The sequence below is a fragment of the Arvicola amphibius genome, chromosome X, assembly GCF_903992535.2.
Source record: "Arvicola amphibius chromosome X, mArvAmp1.2, whole genome shotgun sequence".
NCBI classification, from domain to species: Eukaryota; Metazoa; Chordata; class Mammalia; order Rodentia; family Cricetidae; genus Arvicola; species Arvicola amphibius.
In genome coordinates this window covers 67,121,825-67,142,462 of record NC_052065.1, presented here as the reverse complement: position 1 = coordinate 67,142,462, position 20,638 = coordinate 67,121,825, and the positions used below count along the sequence as shown (strand labels likewise).

The following is a 20,638-nucleotide window of genomic DNA, read 5'->3' as shown; positions in this document are numbered from 1 at the left end:
CATATAAGCAGAAGGAAAACTGACCAGAAATAAATCAGAGAACAGAAAATCTATGGAATAAGTGAACAAACTAAGAGATAGTTTTTAAATGATAAATGAAATTCACAGTCAGTATAAAAGACAGGCCACACATAAATACAAAGAAATGAATGAGAAGCCATTGCAGTATCAGAGGAATAAAGATAAGAGAATATCACCATTTAGAGAACCTAGAAGACATATTTTAAGCAGAAAAGGTACAAAGCTTGAATAATGAAGACGTAAAATGGCTCACCATAGCAAAATCAAACCAAGACAACGCAAATAATCCTGAAGAGATTGATACAACTGTGAACATGCTTCAAAAAAGGAAATAACCAGGAATAAATGGTACATGAATTGTGCCAAAGATTTTAAAAGAAATGATAACAACCTGTGATAAACTCTCCCCAAATTAGAAGAATAAGGAATACCTATGCTATGAAAAATTTCACTCCAAGATCTTGATCTGTGCAAGAAAAACTGTTTTGGTCCACCTCAATTCAGTATAAAGATGGAGGACTCTCATTGGTTAATAAAGAAACTGCCTTGGCTTTTTGATAGGGCAGGATTTAGATAGGTGTAGTAGACAGAACAGAATGCTGGGAAGAAGGGAGGTTAGTCAATCGCCATGCCTCTCCTCTCTGGGTCAGTCGCCATGAAGCCAGCCACAAAGTCAGACATGCTGAATCTTTCCTGGTTAAGCCACCACCTTGTGGTGCTAAACAGATTATTAGAAATGGGTTAAGCAAGATGTGAGAATTAGCCTATAAGAGGCTGAAACTAATGGGCCAAGCAGAGTTTAAATGAATATAGTTTGTGTGTTGTTATTTCGGGGCATATGCTAGCTATGCGGGAGCCGGATGGGATGAAAAGCAGGCCTGCCCGCAGCTCCTGACTACAGTATAATAATGCTCTCAGAAAAAGCAAGATGTAAAAATAAATGAATAAATAAATAAAGTGAATAAAAAGAAATGAAATCAGAAAGAAAAAGTTAAATACCCCTGATGCTTTTAACATGGAAAGGCCCCAAAGACTCCATCCAAATGTTAAAGCTAGTAAACAAACCTAAAATTGTTATAGAGTGTTATTTTAGCATAGAAAATAAGTTGCATTTTCATATATTAATAAAGTATCTGACAAGAAAATTAATAGTAAAACAGCAATACCTTGTTTTAACAACATAGATACAAACAAATTGAAATTAACTAAAACTAATGAAATATTCAGAAAATCACCCCTTATTTAGGGCTTTGAAAAAACTTATTATTTTAAAAATATTATATTATGCAAAGTAATAATATATAACATATCCCTACAAAAATCACAATCATACTTTTAAAGAATAAAAACATTATAAATTTACACAAAGACCCCCAAATAATCAAGTTTTCTTTTTTCTATTTTATTTATTAGCATTAATACATTTTTAAAATTAAATAAAATTATTTCATTTACTCCCTTACCTTACCTCTTCCATGAGCCAAAACAATATTTTAAAATATTTTATTTTTTACAAAAGCAAAATAAAATGTAATAAGATAAAGAAAAAAACATCAAGTTGGACAAGGCAAACCAACAGAACAAGAATCAGAGACCCCCTTGTTTACAAACTCTAGAGTCCCATTAAAATACTAAACTGAAAGCTATAATATGTATGTGCAGAGGGCCTGGTACAGATTGGTGTAGGTCCTGTGCTTGCTGCTTCAGTTTAGAGCAGTGTTTCTCAACGTGTGGGTCATGATCCCTTTGGCAAGCCTCTGTCGCCAAAAGTATTTAAATTATGATTCATAACAGTAGCAAAATTACAGCTATTAAATAACAATGAAAATAGTTTTGTGGTTGGGGTCACCATAACATGAGGAACTGTATTAAAGGGTCACAGTATTAGGAAGGTTGAGAACCACTGATTTAGAGGCTCTTGTTCTCCTGGTGCTCTCCATCCCCTCATCCCCTCTGACTCTTCCTCAGCTTCCATGGTGTTCTCTGAGCTCTGAGGGGAGGGTTTTAAAGGAAACATTTCATTTAGAGCTATGTATTCCAAAATGCTCTCTCTCTCTCTCTCTCTCTCTCTCTCTCTCTCTCTCTCTCTCTCGTGTGTGTGTGTGTGTGTGTGTGTGTGTAATGTCTGTCTGTGGGTCTCCATATTTCTCTTTGCTGCAAGAGGAAGCTTTTCTGATCATGACTGCTTAAGGCACTGACCTGAGTATAGCAGAATGTCATCAGGAGTCATTTTATCAGTAGTTTTTCAAGACAAGCAGCATTTGGTTTCACCTTAGGTCTCTGAGCTATGTGGTTCTGGGTCACCCAGGCAATGTCAGGCCTTAAGTCAAATCAGACATTCAGACATTAGTGGTTACTCACATAAGTTTTGTGCCACCAATGTCCTAGCATATTTTTCAGGCAGAACAGTATTTTATATCAAAGTTTTTTTGTAGCTGGGTTGATGTTTACATTTCTCTTTTGGGAGCCTGCAGAATATATCCCCATACCAAAGACACTAGGGTGTAGGGGTGAAGGTTCTATGTAGGCAACAGATCTCTCCATGTTTAATGGGTTCTGTGGGTATTGTCTTCAACAGCAGGGCCTTGCTGTAAGTTTGTGGGGAGCAACCTATTGTATAAGACAAACAAATCTTAAGTAAGACAGCAAGGCTGTAAGTATCACACTACCTAATTTGAATGCACATTATAAAGTCTAGTAAACTTCTGAACATTGATGATAATATAGAGTATTGGAAATAAGTGGAAAGCCTGACAATAAATTTACATATATATAATCAGCTGAATTAAAACAAAAGGTACCATAAAAGTATACATTGTAGAAAGGGAAATGCACTTAAAAATAATGCTGAAAAATTACGTATCACGTGTAAAATAATTAAATTAAATATTTATTTTATATCATGCAAAAAGAACTAAAATGCAGCAGGCTTAAACATAAGATCTGAAACTATAAAAATCATGGAGGAAAATGTAAAGAAGAATTTACTAAATTGCTCAATGAGTAAAGCATTTGTTGCCAAGTCTGGTGACCTGAATTTGATCCCTGGTTCCTACATGGTAAAGGAGAGAACCAAGTTCTCCTCTGACTTCTACATGCAGAACGTATCATGGGAATGAACACACACACACACACACACACACACACACACACACACATACACACATATACACATAATAAATGTAATTTTAAAATTTAAAATAGTTTCTTATTAATGAGGTTTTTATATGTAACACCAAAAGTATAGGCAACACAAATAAAAAATTCAACCAGAAAGCCTAAAATAAAAGCTATTAAACAGCAATTCAAGGAATCAACAAATGAACAATCAGCTTATGAATTGAGAGAAAACATTTTCAAACTCTATCTCTAAGAGTCAATATATAAAGTACACGTGCAATTCATACAAATCAATAACAATAAATAAATATCTGATATCAAAATAAAGAAAATAATTTGAATATGTATTTCATTAAAGAACATGAAAAATGTACCCAAAGTTTATGAAAAGTTCTTTAATATCCCGAATAATCAGACAAATCTAAAACACAATGTAGTAGTAATAGTCATTGTTATTAAATTGAAATAATAATAAGTAAAATGTTTTTCAAAGAGTCTAGACATCAAGCTCTTGTGTTTATAGTTTAAGACAGGGGATCTCTGGTTATATAATGTGAAAAAAGAAGTTTCTTTAAAATATAGTAAAAATAAACACACAGACACATATATACAAACATTAAATATGTAACTAAGCAAAACAATTATACTATGTCCTCATAGGGTCATTATGGAAGGGTGAAATGGAAAGAATATAAGAGCCAAAGATAAGGAGAGAATAGCTGCAAAACACCATCTGTTGGGTAAGAAACACCCATTGCAAACACAAACGAAACAGCTAGGTCTCACAAGAATGGGTCAGTCTACAGTCATACATGAATGGAAAGGCCTCATGTTAAGAGCCAGTACAGTCAAGTTCAGACTCAGACCCAGTTCTTCTGGCAGGTCTATGCTGTAGTTACACCTGATAAACAGCCCTCAACTGCTCAGAGATCTGGGGAATATGGTATTTAAATATTTAATTATTAAAAAAATTTATAACAAAAAGAGACAGTTTGGCTCCTAGCAGCACTCTACTTCCTCCAAAGAAGACAGAAGACACATGGGCACAGAACAACATCCATCTGCATCTTCAACTGACAAGCACTGACCACTGGAAGAAACTGCCTTTCATCTAAACTGAAGATCTCCAGATGTGGACAGAATTGCTGGAATGGATATCCTAGCTGCTCAGTCAAGGCAGGATTGTCTTTCTACAGATTTCTTAGCGCATAGGATCTTCTGGAGCCTGGCAGGCCCTGCGCTAAATAGCAAAGGCCAATACAACCTTCAGTGACCATGGAGGACCCTGAAGAGTAGCTGTAGGTGACAACCAAGTAATTTCTCTGTATTTTTAAATCAGTAACTCAAGTAAAATTTTATCCTTCTCAAAGATCTCTGATGCAATTTGATAGCTGAGAGGTTGTGTCAGTTTAAAAGGACAATCTCACCAAAGAAATTTCAGTAAATTACAAATACAAAACCTGCAAGTTATAAAGGTGTGAGGACAAATACAAGTTATCAAACTTCTCTCTTATGCTGCCTTCCATAGTCTTAAAGATACTTTTCATTTTGCAAAAATGTCTGTCACAGTCATTCTGTCATAAATATGCTACTGTTTATACAACATATATGTTTAAAACTGTTTTCACAAACCCAAATAATTCTTGTAAATTCCAGGGAGCAGAACTGAAAGTCAGATACACCCTTCTCAATTCTTGGGTCCTAAGTTTCTTTTCTCTAAACTTAACTTTGTCATCTGTTCTGCCAATACCTTAAACAGGTGTAAGAGACACCAGACATTTCCATTACACAAATATTGGACAGGAACAAACAGACCAGCTACACCAGGATGTGACCAGCACCCAGCCTTCTCAGATCCCCCCTCTAAAGATGATGCCCACAAATAAGCAGGAAACAGTCTTGAGAATCTACTGCCCCAATTCCCTTAACCTGTGGTGCCTAACCTCCCACCCTTTTATTATAAAAAATGGGAATGTAATGATCTGTTCTGTCCCTTTAAGAAAGAAACCATGCCCACTCCCTTCCCCATCTGTGGAGGCAGGCAATCTTCCCACTTGCAGCCTGAGTCTCTTCCTTTTCTGTCCCCCACTCAAAGAGGCAGCTTCTGTCTCCTCTCTCTCTCTCTCTCTCTCTCTCTCTCTCTCTCTCTCTCTCTCCCCTCCCCTTCCCCTCCATAACCCACTAATAATAAATATTATTTATTATTAATAATAAATATCCAACCTCACTCTGCATGGTGTGCCTATCCATCTTTCTCTTGCCCACCACCATGTGTTTCTCTGCCCTGGAACAGCCACCTTTGGAGACTTGCGGCATGGTCTCGTGATGTGCCCATCTGTTGGTCTCTCCTCATGGCCTGCTGCAGCCACTGGGGGAACTGTGCTGTCCCTGCCTGGAACTGGCTGCTCTTGGGACCCACTGTTCACTGCCTGCTGCCAAATGGCCCACTGCTGCCTCTCAGGGACCTGTAGCATTTCTGCCACTGCAGCCACCGGGGATCCTGCAGCATTTTTAATTAATCCATTGCACACATGACAAAGTAAACATTAGGCTGTCTTGAAATTTCCTCTGCCAAAGATATTAGCACAATATTCATCACTTTAACATCCAGCAGATTTTTTTGGACAAGGCCTGAAAGCAGCTATTTTTTTTTACCAAATATCACAAAATAGTTACTAGATCAGTTACTAATATTGCTTGCCTCTGAAACCCCATGAGCTGTGTCTCCACAGTCCATATTGCTTTCAACACTACCACATTATGTGATTTTACTGTTCCCCATTAATCCCCACTTACAATGTTTACCTGCTTTTCTAGTCCCAACATATTCCATATTCTTCCTAACAGTAACACCCTGTTTTATAGTCCCTGGTACCAACTTCTGTTCTTAGTTACTATTCTATTGCTGTGAAGAGACACTTTTTAAGGCAACTAGAAAAAAAGTACTTAATGGGGGTTTTCTTATCATTTGAAAAGATTAGTTCTTGAACATCTTGGCAGGGAGCACTACAGTCAGCAGTCAGTCAAGCAGGCATGGTGCTAGAGGCAATAGATGAGATCTCCTATCTGATCTGCAAAGTCCTTTCCCAGTGACACACCTTATCCAACAAAGTCATACCTCTTAATCCTTTCTAAACTGTCCACCAACTAGAAAACAAGCTTTCAAATTTTTGACCTATGAGAAACTTTCATATTCAGATCACCACAATAACTAAGGGACATATCAACACTAGTATTCTCTGCACTTTTCCCTACTTATATACCTTAAATTTAATTTATTTTATTGGTCTACAATTAACATCATAGATTAATATATCTGCTAAATTGGCATCAACATAATATATACTGACATTTCTTTTATTACTGTCTTAAATCCATTAGGTATGAGAGCATTTCTCTCATTTTTATACTAAGTACTACTTAAGTTGAAACATTTTAAAGTACTTCCAGTCAATATACTAATTATGCCATTTATGTAAGAAAAATATGTATTGTTTGTTTATAAAAGGAGTCAGTTCCTCAACCTAATAATTCAAAATTTTTAATATTGTTCTTCAAGCTTTATTTTGAAAATGTTAAATACATTCTATCAATCAGTATGTGAATGTTTTAGTTAATGGGGGCAGTTAAACTAGGCCTGTGGCTGCAGAGTCCCTGTACAGAGGCCTTGAGAGGCCATTGAGTAAAGCTTTGAAAATGAAGCCTGAATTACGTTGGAGACCCTGTACTACCTGGTTTTGTATCAACTTGACACAAGCTAGAGTGACCAGAGAGAAAGGAACTTCAATTAAGGAAATATCTCCATGAGATCCAGCTATAAGGCATTTTCTCAGTTACTGATTGAGGGAGGAGGGCCAGCCCATTGTGGGTGGTGCCATCTCTGAGCTGATGGTCCTGGGTTCTACAAGAGAGTAGTTGAGGAAAACATGAGGAGCACCCAGTAAGCCACATCCCTCCATGGCCTCTGCATCAGGCCCTGTCTTCAGGATCCTGCCCTGTTAGAGTTCTTGTCCTGACTTCCTTTAGTGGTACATAGCATTGTGGAAGTGTAAGCCACATAAACCCTTTTCTCCACAATTTGCCTTTTGGTTGAGTGTTTCATTGCAGCAATAGAAGTCCTAACCAAGAAAAACTGGTACCAGTATAGTGGGTTTCAGACCTGACCATGTTTTGGGATGATTGTTGAAGAGCATTGGAATTTTTAGCTAGAGAAGCCATTGAGTGATAACAGATCAATGAGCTGTCTGTGGAACTTTGGAAGATGAAAATGTTGAGAGCAGTACAAAAGATGGAGGCCTGACTTGTGAAGTTTTGGAGGGATTTTTAAAGGCGCTATCTGGGCCATTTGCTATTTTGATTTAAAGTCCTATCATTCTGGCTACCTGGGGCTGAAGAATCAGCTGTGATCAACAAGATACCATAACTGCTAAAGCAAACTTTTGTTTTGCTGGGATACTAGATGCTGGTCATCTAGAGCTGAGAATTTTGCACTAAGAGGAGAACAGCATAGTTGAGGTGAAATCTTCTGGGAAGCGTTTCCTGAGAGTAGACACACAGATACTGTATTCCAGAACAACATAATAAAGGCTATTTACAGCAAGCCGACAGCTAACATCAAATTGAACAGAGAGAAACTGAAGGCCATCCCACTAAATTCAGGAACACAACAAGGCTATCCACTCTCTCGTTATCTCTTCAATATAGTGCTTGAAGTTCTAGCAATAGCAATAAGACAACATAAGAGGATTAAGGGGATTCAAATTGGAAAGGAAGAAGTTAAACTTTCGTTATTTGCAGATGATATGATAGTGTACATAAGCGACCCCAAAAACTCCACCAAAGAACTCCTACAGCTGATAAACTCCTTCAGTAACGTGGCAGGCTACAAGATCAACTCCAAAAAATCAGTTGCCCTCCTATACACAAAGGATAAGGAAGCAGAGAAGGAAATCAGAGAAGCATCACCTTTCACGATAGCCACAAATAGCATAAAATATGTTGGGGTAACTCTAACCAAGGAAGTGAAAGATCTATTTGACAAGAACTTTAAGTCTTTGAAGAAAGAAATTGAAGAGGATACCAGAAAATGGACGGATCTGAAGCGGCGAAGATTGGAAATAACCAAAAATAGTCCTTTTATAATTACTCAATTTTAATACAAGGGGAGACAAGGGAACTTACAGAACCAAGGGTCCAGCGAAGCCGAAGGTGAGCGCGCGCAGGCCAGCGCAAACGAACGGGCACCTTCCAGCTCCCCAATCCTATTTAAGGGGAATGCTACCCCGCTGGAGCAGCCACGCCCCTGAACGCAGGGATTGGGCCAGCTGCCCCAACATCTCCCCTTTTTTGTCTAAATAAGACAGATTCAGAAACCAAATATAACTATATACAATGGGAACAGATCATATAAAATTACAAAAAGTAAACAATATCAGGCTAGAAGTATATAACGAAGAATTTTTCTAATCACTCTACTTTGAGAAGTCTAAATAATCTAGAAGGTAGCTACCATTATCTAATCTTCAACCCCATCAAAGATCTGAGAAGGAGAGTAAAATTACCAAAGCAACCAGGAAGCACAAACGAGAAACTTCCAAAATGTGCAACAGAAGACAGAGACAATTGACTACCTGGGCAACCACACGAAGTCTTGATAGCAATGTTGAGGCAACCAACTTTGGCTGAGGCCTGAAAAAACCTGACATACCATTATACAATGGCAAGTAACCTTTAGTAGAACTATCCTATCCTGTCTTGGCAAGATAAGACAATTCTGTTTTATCCACTTATGGATATTTCGTAGTCAGTAATGGAGGTATGGGCTTTTCTTTGCCCCAAGGCCAGTTCTGCCAAGTAGAAGACAAACTCCCAGTGGAGTGTCTTTGGTGCTCAACGTTCTCTCGGGAGTAGAGCATTGTTGCCAGGAGTGATTGTGTCTCATAAATACAAAACTGTAGGTTAGATTAAAGGCCATGTTCTACAGTTCTTCAAAGAGGTTGAAGATTATGCTATCTATACTAAATACAACCTCTATGTGTCTAAAAAACCTGATTGTCCTAAATATAAATATGACCAACATATAATTCTCAACACTTATGTAACTGTATAACTAATAGAATAGACAACTGTGCAAAAAATGAAGACAATGATTTCCAAATGTAAACAGGGTCCTTACATAAATAATATCTGAGGTAGAAATGTACAGTGCAATATGGTAAACAATGTCAATATAACAATTGTTTCAAACAGAGGTAGTATCATACTCTCATACAATGTTCAACATATCAATATACAAGAATCAACACTCATATAGTTTTTTTTTAAAGAAAAAAAAGGAAGAAAAACAATAACTCACAAAAATCAATTATTCCTTCAGATCACCAGTTAATCCCTCCCTCCCCCCCTTTTTTTTTATAAATACATATAGATATACACATAATTTATACCCCTGAGTCCATATAAAGCCTTCCACAACCCGACCACCCTATACCAGCCACCAATTAGTGTCCCTAAATCTGAGGGTAAACTTTGTTGGGAGGGGGCGCGTCGTCATCCAAGATTGCTTCCAGCTGACATAGGGGCGACTTTTCTTCCCAGGGGTTCCTGTGAAAGCAAATGATGGTAGAATACCCAGGGTAACATTTCGTCTAGGAAAAATGTGTCCAGCCTCTGAATTTTTTTTTTTTTTTGAAAAATGAGGCCAGAATGTTGTCAAAAATGTGCACCATTCAAAAGTGTTCTGTGCAATTGGTACCAAAAAACAGGCCAAATATTAGCGCTACTAAAACATGACGTCATAATAACCAGTTGGAGTTGATGTTGCGGGGCCCCGTCTTCATCCTGGAAACTGCAAAGATTACTGAAGAAAAAAAATTTTGTCGTTTGTTGCGAGAGAGATAAGCATTATCTACAAGGACACATACAGACGTATACGTGCATATCTTCAATGAAAGGTGCATTAAAAACAACCATAGATATGAATGAAGGCAAAGAAGGCAAATATATTGGTACCATTATCAACATTATTGTTATTAATATTCTGTCTCATAATTTTACTCCTAACCTGAGACAGAAACTCTGAGAAATCTCTTATAAACAAGCTTGGAATTGGAGAGGGACTGGGCCAGAGTCCAACTCCAAGAAACCAGCTCTGAATATCTATGAAGAAATGCATATTGACACACATACAAAAATTGTTTTTTATACTCACCGAGCTTACCCAATGTTAATGCTGATCCTTGTTGGGTTGCAATTGGTTCCAATTCATCAATATTCAAGGTATGCAGGGTCCCTCAGGTCCTTTGAAGGTGAGCGTCTTCCTGTGGGGATAAGAAAAGAACCCTGCCCCCGTACTATAGGTTTCTTACCATCAGTATGGTCACCATCCTTGTGCATGAATTGTTATTTTTCTTTTCCAAGGGGGTTCTCCTCTTCAAACCGAACCTTTATTAATTTTGATGGTATCCACGATTTTTCTTCTCCTGTGGAGACAAGAGCAAAACCCCTTCCCCAGCGCAGCACATCCCCTGGCTTCCATTGTGAGGTTAGCACATCCTTGAAATAAACTGGTTGATTTAATTCAACAGACTTTTCCATTATCCAATGTCTCTCTGCAGCCGTTGTCCCCTTTTCATTAGCGTTGAGAAAATTCAAAGTTAGTAAAGCATTATGTAATCTATTTCTGGGGGTATTCTCCACCCCCTTTTGCTTGTTTAACATTTCCTTTATCGTCCTATTTGATCTTTCAATGACTGCTTGACCTGTAGGATTGTAGGGTATGCCTGTAACATGCTTAATATTGTAATAGGCAAAAAACCATTTCATTTTTCTAGAGACATAAGCTGGACCATTATCTGTCTTTATTTGCGCAGGTATACCCATGATGGCCATGACTTCTAACAAGTGAGTGATTACTGAATCGGCCTTTTCTGAGCTTAAAGCAGTTGCCCATTGGAATCCTGAATAAGTGTCAATGGTATGGTGTACATATTTTAATTTTCCAAATTCTGCAAAATGGAACACATCCATCTGCCAAATTTCATTCCTTTTGGTGCCCTTTGGATTAGTCCCTGCAGGCAGTGGTGCTTGGTTATAGAAAGAGCAAGTAGGGCATTTCTTTACAATCTCCTTAGCTTGTTGCCATGTAATAGAAAACTCTTTTTTCAAGCCTTTGCTATTGACATGATGCTTTTCATGAAATTCGGAAGCCTGCAGCACACTACCAATCAATAGCTGATCAATATCTGCATTGCCACGTGCTAAAGGACCTGGCAGACCCGTATGGGATCGGATGTGTGTTATATACATAGGGCAAAGTCTGTTCCTGATCATTTCTTGTACCTGGATAAACAATGAGGTTAGTTCAGTATCATCAGGTATGAATTCGGCAGTTTCAATATGTAAGATAACTCTTTCTGCATATTGTGAGTCAGTAACAATGTTAAGAGGTTCCTTAAAATCCCTTAGCACCATAAGAATGGCAAATAACTCTGCCTTTTGGACAGAATCATAAGGACTTTGTTCCACCTTACTCAAGTCTTCTGATTTGTAGCCTGCCTTCCCTGATTTATTAGCATCAGTATAAAACGTGCGGGCTCCAGTTATCGGAGCATCACGGACAATTCGAGGAAGAATCCAAGAAGTTCTCTTTATAAAGTTAAGCCTTTTGCTTTTTGGGTAGTTGTTATTAATTTCTCCTAAAAAGTTAGCACAAGCTCTTTGCCATGGTTCATTATCTTCCCACAATTTTCGTATCTCATCAGCGGTGAAAGGCACTATGATTTCTGCTGGGTCTATGCCTGCTAGTTGGCGAAGTCTCAATTTACCTTTTATGATTAGTTCAGAAACCTTTTCCACATAGGTTTTTAATTTCTTACTTGGCTTATGAGGTAGAAAGAGCCACTCTAAAATAATATCATCTCTTTGCATTAGAATTCCTGTAGGAGAAATTTTTGAAGGCAATATAACGAGAATACAACTGAGTTCTGGATTCACCCTATCCACATGTGCTTCTTGCAATCTTTCTTCAATCATTGTCAGTTCTTTTTCTGCTTCAGCTGTTAATTCTCTGGGACTGTTTAGGTCTCTTTCCCCATCTAAGGTTTTGTTTAAGTGAACTATCATATCAGGTGTTATCCCAACAGCCGGTCGAAGGCTGGAAATGTCTCCCAACAACCTTTGAAAGTCATTAAGAGTATGCAGCTGATCTCTCCTAATTTGTGCCTTTTGTGTCTTAATTTTTTGCAAACCTATTCTATAACCTAGATAATCAACAGAATCTCCTCTCTGAATTTTTTCGGGAGCAATCTGTAATCCCCATTTAGGTAGAACTGTTTTTACCTCTTCAAACAGTTTCTCTAAGGTATCCATGTTTGAATCAGACAATAATATGTCATCGATATAATGATAAACAACGGATTTGGGAAACATCTTGCGTATTATTTGTAATGGTTGATTCACAAAGTATTGGCACAGGGTAGGAGAGTTCAACATGCCCTGTGGGAGGACGGTCCACTGGTATCTCTTGGTGGGTTGAGAGTTATTATAAGTAGGCACAGTGAAGGCAAACTTTTCTCTATCCTTTTCTTGTAAAGGTATTGTGAAGAAACAGTCCTTTAAATCAATAACTATGAGAGGCCATCCTTTTGGTAATAAAGAAGGCAAAGGAAGTCCAGATTGCAGAGAGCCCATAGGTTGAATAATCCTGTTTATAGCTCTGAGATCCGTCACCATTCTCCATTTACCAGATTTTTTCTTAACCACAAATACAGGAGAATTCCAAGGGCTGGTAGATTCTTCTATATGTTGAGCATCCAATTGCTCTTGTACTAGCTGTTCTAAAGCTTGCAACTTTTCCTCAGATAAAGGCCATTGTTTTGTCCATATCGGTTTCTCAGTCAACCATTTTAGAGGTAGGGCCGTTGGTGGTTCTGGAGGGGCATCCATTGGTTTGTGTTCTTGTACAGCCCGAATGGCTGGTTTTCGCCATCTGTAATACCTTTTGATGTTTTCCTCAGAAATATATGCTCTAGAGGCAGCAGGAATGTTAATTTGAGTATTCCATTGCTGCAATAGGTCACAACCCCATAAATTTACTGCAATATTAGCTACATATGGCCTTAATTTTCCTATCTGTCCCTCAGGACCGATGCATTCGACCCATCTAGTGCTTTGCCTTACTCGAGATAGGGTCCCAATTCCCAAAAGTCGAACATTTACATCCTGTAGTGGCCAATACGGATGCCAAGATTCTGGAGTAATGATACTAACATCCGCTCCTGTGTCCAGCAGGCCAGTAATGAAAATGCCATTTACACACACTCTTAACTTTGGTCTTGTCTCCCCTTGTATTAAAATTGAGTAATTATAAAAGGACTATTTTTGGTTATTTCCAATCTTCGCCGCTTCATCTGGCGCCCAACGTGGGGCTCGAACCCACGACCCTGAGATTAAGAGTCTCATGCTCTACCGACTGAGCTAGCCGGGCCCCTGAACGCAGGGATTGGGCCAGCTGCCCCAACACGGATCTCCCTTGCTCTTGGATTGGGAGGATCAACATAGTAAAAATGGCAATTCTACCAAAGGCAATCTATAGATTCAATGCAATCCCATCAAGGTCCCATCAAAAATTCTTCACAGATCTTGAGAGGACAATAATCAACTTTATATGGAAAAACAGGAAACCCAGGATAGCCAAAACAATCTTATACAATAAAGGAACTTCTGGAGGCATTACCATCCCTGACTTCAAACAGAGCTACAGTATTGAAAACAGCTTGGTACTGGCATAAAAACAGAGAAGTCGACCAATGGAATCAAATAGAAGACCCGGATCTTAAACCACAAACCTATGAACACCTGATTTTTGATAGAGGAGCCAAAAGTACACAATGGAAGACAGAGGGCATCTTCCACAAATGGTGCTGGCATAACTGGATGTCAACCTGTAGAAGAATGAAAGTAGATCCATATCTATCACCAGGCACAAAACTCAAGTCCAAATGGATTAAAGACCTCAATATTAATCTGAACACACTGAGCTTGATAGAGGAGAAAGTGGGATGTACTCTACAACAAATAGGCACAGGAGACCGTTTCCTACATATAACCCCAGCTGCACAGACATTAAGGGCAACATTGAATAAATGGGACCTCCTGAAGCTGAGCAGCTTCTGTAAAGCAAAGGACACTGTCGCTAAGACAAAAAGGCAGCCTACTGACTGGGAAAAGATCTTCACCAACCCCGCAACAGACAAAGGTCTGATCTCCAAAATATATAAGGAACTCAAGAGACTAGACTTTAAAATGCTAATGAACCCAATTAAAAAATGGGGCACTGAACTGAACAGAGAATTCTCAACAGAAGAAGTTCAAATGGCCAAAAGACACTTAAGGTCATGCTCAACCTCCTTAGCTATCAGGGAAATGCAAATCAAAACAACTTTGAGATACCATCTTACACCTGTCAGATTGGCTAAAATCCAAAACACTAATAATAACCTTTGCTGGAGAGGTTGTGGGGTAAGGGGTACACTCATCCATTGCTGGTGGGAATGCACACTTGTGCAACCACTTTGGAAAGCAGTGTGGCGGTTTCTCAGGAAATTCGGGATCAACCTACCCCAGGACCCAGCAATTCCACTATTGGGAATCTACCCAAGAGATGCCCAATCATACAACAAAAGCATATGCTCATCTATGTTCATAGCAGCATTAATAGCCAGATCCCGGAAACAACCTAGATGCCCTTCAGTGGAAGAATGGATGAAGAAAATGTGGAATATATACATGTTAGAATACTACTCAGCCGTAAAAAACAATGACATCTTGAATTTTGCATGCAAATGGATGGAAATAGAAAACACCATCCTGAGTGAGGTAACCCAAGCCCAAAAAGATGAACATGGGATGTACTCACTCATAATTGGTTTCTAGTCATAAATAAAGGACATTAAGCCTATAATTCGTGATCCCAGAGAATATAAATAAGAAGGTGAGCCCAAAGAAAAACATATAGTTATCCTCCTGGATATTGGAAGTAGACATGATTGCCGGGCAAAAATTGGGAACTTGGGGGTGGGGTTTGTTTGGGGCAAGGGGAGATGGTGAGAGAAAAGTGTGAAGGGGAGGATGGGGAGAGCTTGGGGGAATGGGATGGTTGGGATATAGGAAGGGTAGATGTGGGAACAGGGAAGTATATATCTTAATTAAGGGAGCCATTTTAGGGTTGGCAGACACTTGACTCTAGAGGGGTTCCCATGTCTCCAGGGAGATGCCCCCAGTTAGTTCCTTGGGCAGCTGAGGAGAGGGAACCAGAAATGGCCAGATCCTATAGCCGTACTGATGAATACCTTGCATATTACCATAGATCCTTCATCTGGCGATGGATCGAGATAGAGACAGAGCCCCACACTGGAGCACCGGACTGAGCTCCCAAGGTCCAAATGAGGAGCAAATGGAGGGAGATCATGAGTAAGGAAGTCAGAACCACGAGGGGTGCACCCACCCACGGAGATGGTAGGGCTGATCTAATCAGAGTTTACCAAGGCTGGACTGGGATGGAAAAAGCACTGGATAAAACTGGACTCCCTGAACATGGCCGACAATGAGGGCTGCTGAGAAGCCAAGGACAATGGCACTGGACTTTGATCCTACTACATATACTGACTTTGGAGGGCCTAGCCTGTTTGGATGTTCACCTTCCTAGATCTGGATGGAGTGGGGGGGTACCTTGGACTTCCCACAGGGCAAGGAACCCTTACAGCTCTTCGGACAGGAGAGGAAGGGGGAGTGGAGGGGGAGAGGGGGAGGAGGAGGTAAATGGGAGGTGGGTAGGAGGCAGAAATTTTTAATTAAAAAAATAAAATCTTGTTTCTCCTGTTGGCAGTCTAACTTGGTAGTGTTAACAGTCAGCCATATGCTGTAAAGGCATGATGGGGTCATGTCACCCTCGGTGGCAGGTGGAGACCCAGGACTGAAGGAGCCATGCAGAGAAGTTGAAGCTTGGCACCCTGAGGAAGCCTATGAAAGGATATTGGTGAAAGTGCAGCCTAGTTTCAGCAGAAGACCTCAGCATTTTGGAGATAGAGGTACCATGGGATGCTCACCAAGAACAGAGGCAGCAGTGGAGAGCAGCTAGTCAGAGATTAGAAGACAAGCTGTGTGTGCTACAAAGGGCAGAGTCAGAGCAGTGACTTATATCCTTTGGAAGAGTCCAGAAGATGCGAGTGGACCCCAGACATGGAGCTATTTATACTTTTGGATTTGGTTTTGCTTTGTCCAGACTGTGACTGTGCACTGGTTGGTTCTTCCCTCTTGAAGGAGATATTTTTAATTTTGATTTTTAAAGGAGCCCACAGCTGAAAGATTTTGAACCTTTAAAAGTCTTCGAGTTTTTAATAAATTGGTTGTTTTATAGGGACTGAAATATTAATGTGTTTGAATGTATAAATATTGTGGGACTTTTAAAGTTATTTATGTTTTTAATGTGAGATTTGGGGGATGGATAAGAAAGGAAGGGTTGTGGCTTAATTAGTGATGTGTTTGTATGTCAAGCTGGCAAGGCATCAGTTGTACTGGCTGTCTTTGTGTGTCAACTTGCCATAAGTTAGAGTCATCAGAGAGGAAGGAGCCTCAGTTGAGGAAATGCTTACATGAGATCCAGTTGTAAGGCATTTTCTTAATTAGTGATCAATGTGGAAGAGCTCAATTCATGGTGGGTGGTGCCATCCCTGAGCTGGTGGTCCTAGGTTCTATAAGAAACCAGCATGAGCAAGTCAGGGGAGCAAGCCAGTAAGCAGTACTCTTCTATGGCCTCTTCATCAGCTCCTACATCCAAGATCCTGTTCTGTTTGAGTTCCTGTCCTGACTTTCTTCTATGATGAAAAGCAATGTGGAAATTTAACCCAAATAAATTCTGTTTTCCCCAACTTGCTCGTTGGCCATGGTGTTTTTGTCACAGCAATAGAAACGCTAACTGAGACAGACCCATAATGCTAAAGATACAAGAACTGTGAGATCCTGGCCAAGGGGAGTTGCAGACTGGGTGTGGATCCAGCCCAAGAGAGAGATATGTACTGAAGTCAACACAACTTGAAGAAGTGAGAGATCTGAAGAGCTGTTTGACATCAAACATAGAGATGCAGGATATAGAGTTTGCCTTGCTGGGTTTTGGTCTTGCTTTTGTTCTTTATTTCCTTTCTATGCTTCTTTCCCTCCCTTTTGAAGTGGTAACATATATTCCATGTCATATGTTAGGAGTATGGAATGTAGTTTTTGATTTTACAGAAGATTAAGAGATTGCCTTGAGTCTCCGTAAAGACTTTGGAATTTTAAAGACTATGGGGACTTTTGAAGTTAGACTCCATGCATTTTGCATTATGATATGGTTACCAGCTTATAGAGACCAGGGAGTAGAATATGATAGTTTTTAGTGAGAATGACCCCATAGAGTAATAGATTTGAATGCTTGCCTCCCAGTTGGTGGACTGTTTAAGAAGGATTGAGAGATATGGCCTTATAGGAAGAGATGTGTTGCTGGGGATGGAATTGGAATTTCAAAAACCCACACCAGGCACATTCTAGCTTGCTCTTACTTGGAACTTGCAAATCAGTTATGAGCACTCATCTACTGCGCCAGCATTTTCTTTGCCTGCCTACCTGATGCCATACTTCCTGTCATGATGTTCATGCACTAACACTCAGAATTCTAAGTATTACCCTAATTAAATGTTTTCTTTTATAAGTTGCCTTGCTCATGGTATCTCTTCACAGAAATAAAACAACTCAGCCAATTATTTTCTTTCACTATGATAAAATGCCATGATCAAGACAACTTTTAAAGCCTATTCTATTATATTCATAGGTCAATACATTACTTAGCCATCATCAGTGAACCTTCCTTTTGCAGTAGGTGGGAACAAATACAGAGACTCACAGACTGACATTATTCAGATAATGTGTCCTTTGAACACAGAACTCTAAATGGGATGTCTCCATTAAATACCTCCCCTCAGGGCTCAGTGATTCCCAATGGAAGAGGAGGAAGAACCAGGAGCATGAAGGACACCAGATGAACAAGTCACTTTAAATTAATTGAACAAAACATATGAATCAAGAGAGACTGAAGCAGCAAGCACAGGGCCTACCAAAGTCAACACCAGGTCCTCTGTGTATATATTATATCTTTCATTTAGTGTTCTTATAGGACTCCTGACTGTGTGATTGAGCGGGCCTCTGATTCTTGTGCCTTGTCTTGGGCCTTTGTCTTCTGTTGGTTTGTCTTGTTCAACATCAATGTGATAGGTTTTTGGAAAATCTTGTTATGTTTTATTTTGTTATGCTTCATTGTTATCTCTTAGAAGCCTGTTCTTTTCTAACGAAAGACAGAACAGGAGTGGATCCAGATGGAGGGGAAATGGGGTGGAACCTGGAGGAGTAGTAGGACAAGAAACTGTAAACAGGATACATAGTATGAGAAAAGAATGTATTCCCAACGAAAGGGAAAATGCATTTAATTGGGCTAACAATTCCAAAATTAGAGTCCACAGCGGTGGAGCAAAGGCATGGCAGCAGGAACATGACTGAGAGTTCACATCGTAAAGCCTGCAAGCAGGAGGTGGAAAGCATACTGAGAATTGCCAGGGGTTGTGGTGATATTTCATTTGTGTATTAATAAATAAAGCTTGCCTGAAGATCAGACCGCAAAACAGCCACACTAGTCAGCATACAGGCCAGGTGGTAGTTGTGCACACCTTTAATCCCAGCACAAGAGAGGAGTGTAAGGCAGGATGAGACAGGAACTCGCTCTTTTTCAGTCTGAAGATTTTGTAGGGGTAAGAGCTCTCTAATGACTTGATTGCTTTGCTTTTCTGATCTTCAGGTTGAATCTCAATATCTGTCCCTGGGTTTTTATTACTCATGCTATAAGAGACCTTTGAAGCCTCAAAGCCTGTTCCAGATGACTACTTCCCTGACAAGCCCACACTTCCTAATCCTCCTTAACAGTTACCAACTGGGCACCAAATATTCAAATATGAAAATGTATGGTGGCCATCTCATTCATACCACTAAAATATCAATATATCAATCAATAATCCTATTCAGTCCCTATTTATGGGGAAAAGAGCTTAAGCAAGTCAAAAGTAAAACTTGTATTTATAGTGGAATTATATCTAATTATTTAACATTCAATTCTTTCCTATAGAACATTATCAAGCTATTGTTTGCTTTCCTTGTACAGTCTGCATTGTTCAAATATATTTTTGTTCTAATTTTTTGGTTATTTGTGATAAAGAAATTGATTTAATTAAAAACACTAAAATGTAACTGCAGTTATAGTGTATGCTTATTTTAGTTTTAGTTTGAATAATAATCACTCTTGGATTTGTATATTATCACTTAATATTATCAATGGCAAACTTTTTCAAAATATTATATATGCTTAGCAATTGGTATAAATTACCAAAGGTCTGAGGGGATGATTAAAAAAGAAATTCTATCATTCAGAAGTTACCCAACAGAATCACTTGGGATATGTATTATTTTTCCAGTTTCCTTATTATTCTGAGATCATACTTTCATAAAATTCAAGCAAAATTGCCCTTGATTCAAAATTTTAAAAATAATACTTGAATTAACTATTTGGGAATTTCATACTACATACTATATCTACCTTCTACACTTTTATTTCCCTACCCACCCAAGTTTAAGTTTTCTTCTCCCCACCACTTGAGTCCAGCTTATTACCCAACTACATTTAGCAATGGGGCCTGCCTTTGAGTGTGGTTTATCTATGAAGGAATGGAAGCTGACTCTCCATCTCCTATCAGCTATCAAATACCAATAGCTTCTCAGACCTCAGATAGTGGTGGGATTTCATGGTCACTTCCATCCTTACCCCCATCCTGGAATTTTCTCTGACTTGAACTTACTCAAGCCACATGCATGCTGTCACAATCATTGTGCATCCACATGTGCAACTTTCCTGATGTGTTCAGAGGGCACTCTTTCCCGGCAATCATCTCTAAATATCTTTCTGCCTCTTTTTCTACACAGATCTCCAAGCCGTGTGTGTGTGTGTGTGTGTGTGTGTGTGTGTGTGTTGCATCTTTTTTAAATTTTTTATTATTAAAAAATTTCTGCCTCCTCCCCACCTCCCATTTTCCTTTCCCTCCTCCCACTCCCTACCCCAGCCCTCTCCAGTCCAAAGAGCAGTCAGGGTTCCCTGCCCTGTGGGAAGTCCAAGGTCCTCCCCTCTCCATCCAGGTCCAGGAAAGTGCGCATCGAAACAGACTAGGCTTCCTCAAAGCCAGTAGATGCAGTAGGATCAAAACCCAGTGCCATTGTCCTTGGCTTCTCAGTCAGCCCTCATTGTCCGCCACGTTCACAGAGTCCTGTTTGATCCCATGGTTTTTCAGTCCCGGTCGAGCTGGCCTTGGTGAGCTCCCATGAGATCAGCCCCACCGTCTCAGTGGGTGGGTGCACCCCTCAGAGTCCT

The 20,638-nt window shown here is 39.5% G+C and overlaps 1 non-coding gene across 1 annotated transcript; it reads right to left on the bottom strand.

Moving 5' to 3' along the window:
* Positions 1–13,554: 13,554 nt before the first annotated feature.
* On the bottom strand, positions 13,555–13,627 carry Trnak-cuu. The gene has a single exon. It is a non-coding gene; the product is annotated as a tRNA-Lys (tRNA).
* Between the last annotated feature and the right edge of the window lie 7,011 nt (positions 13,628–20,638).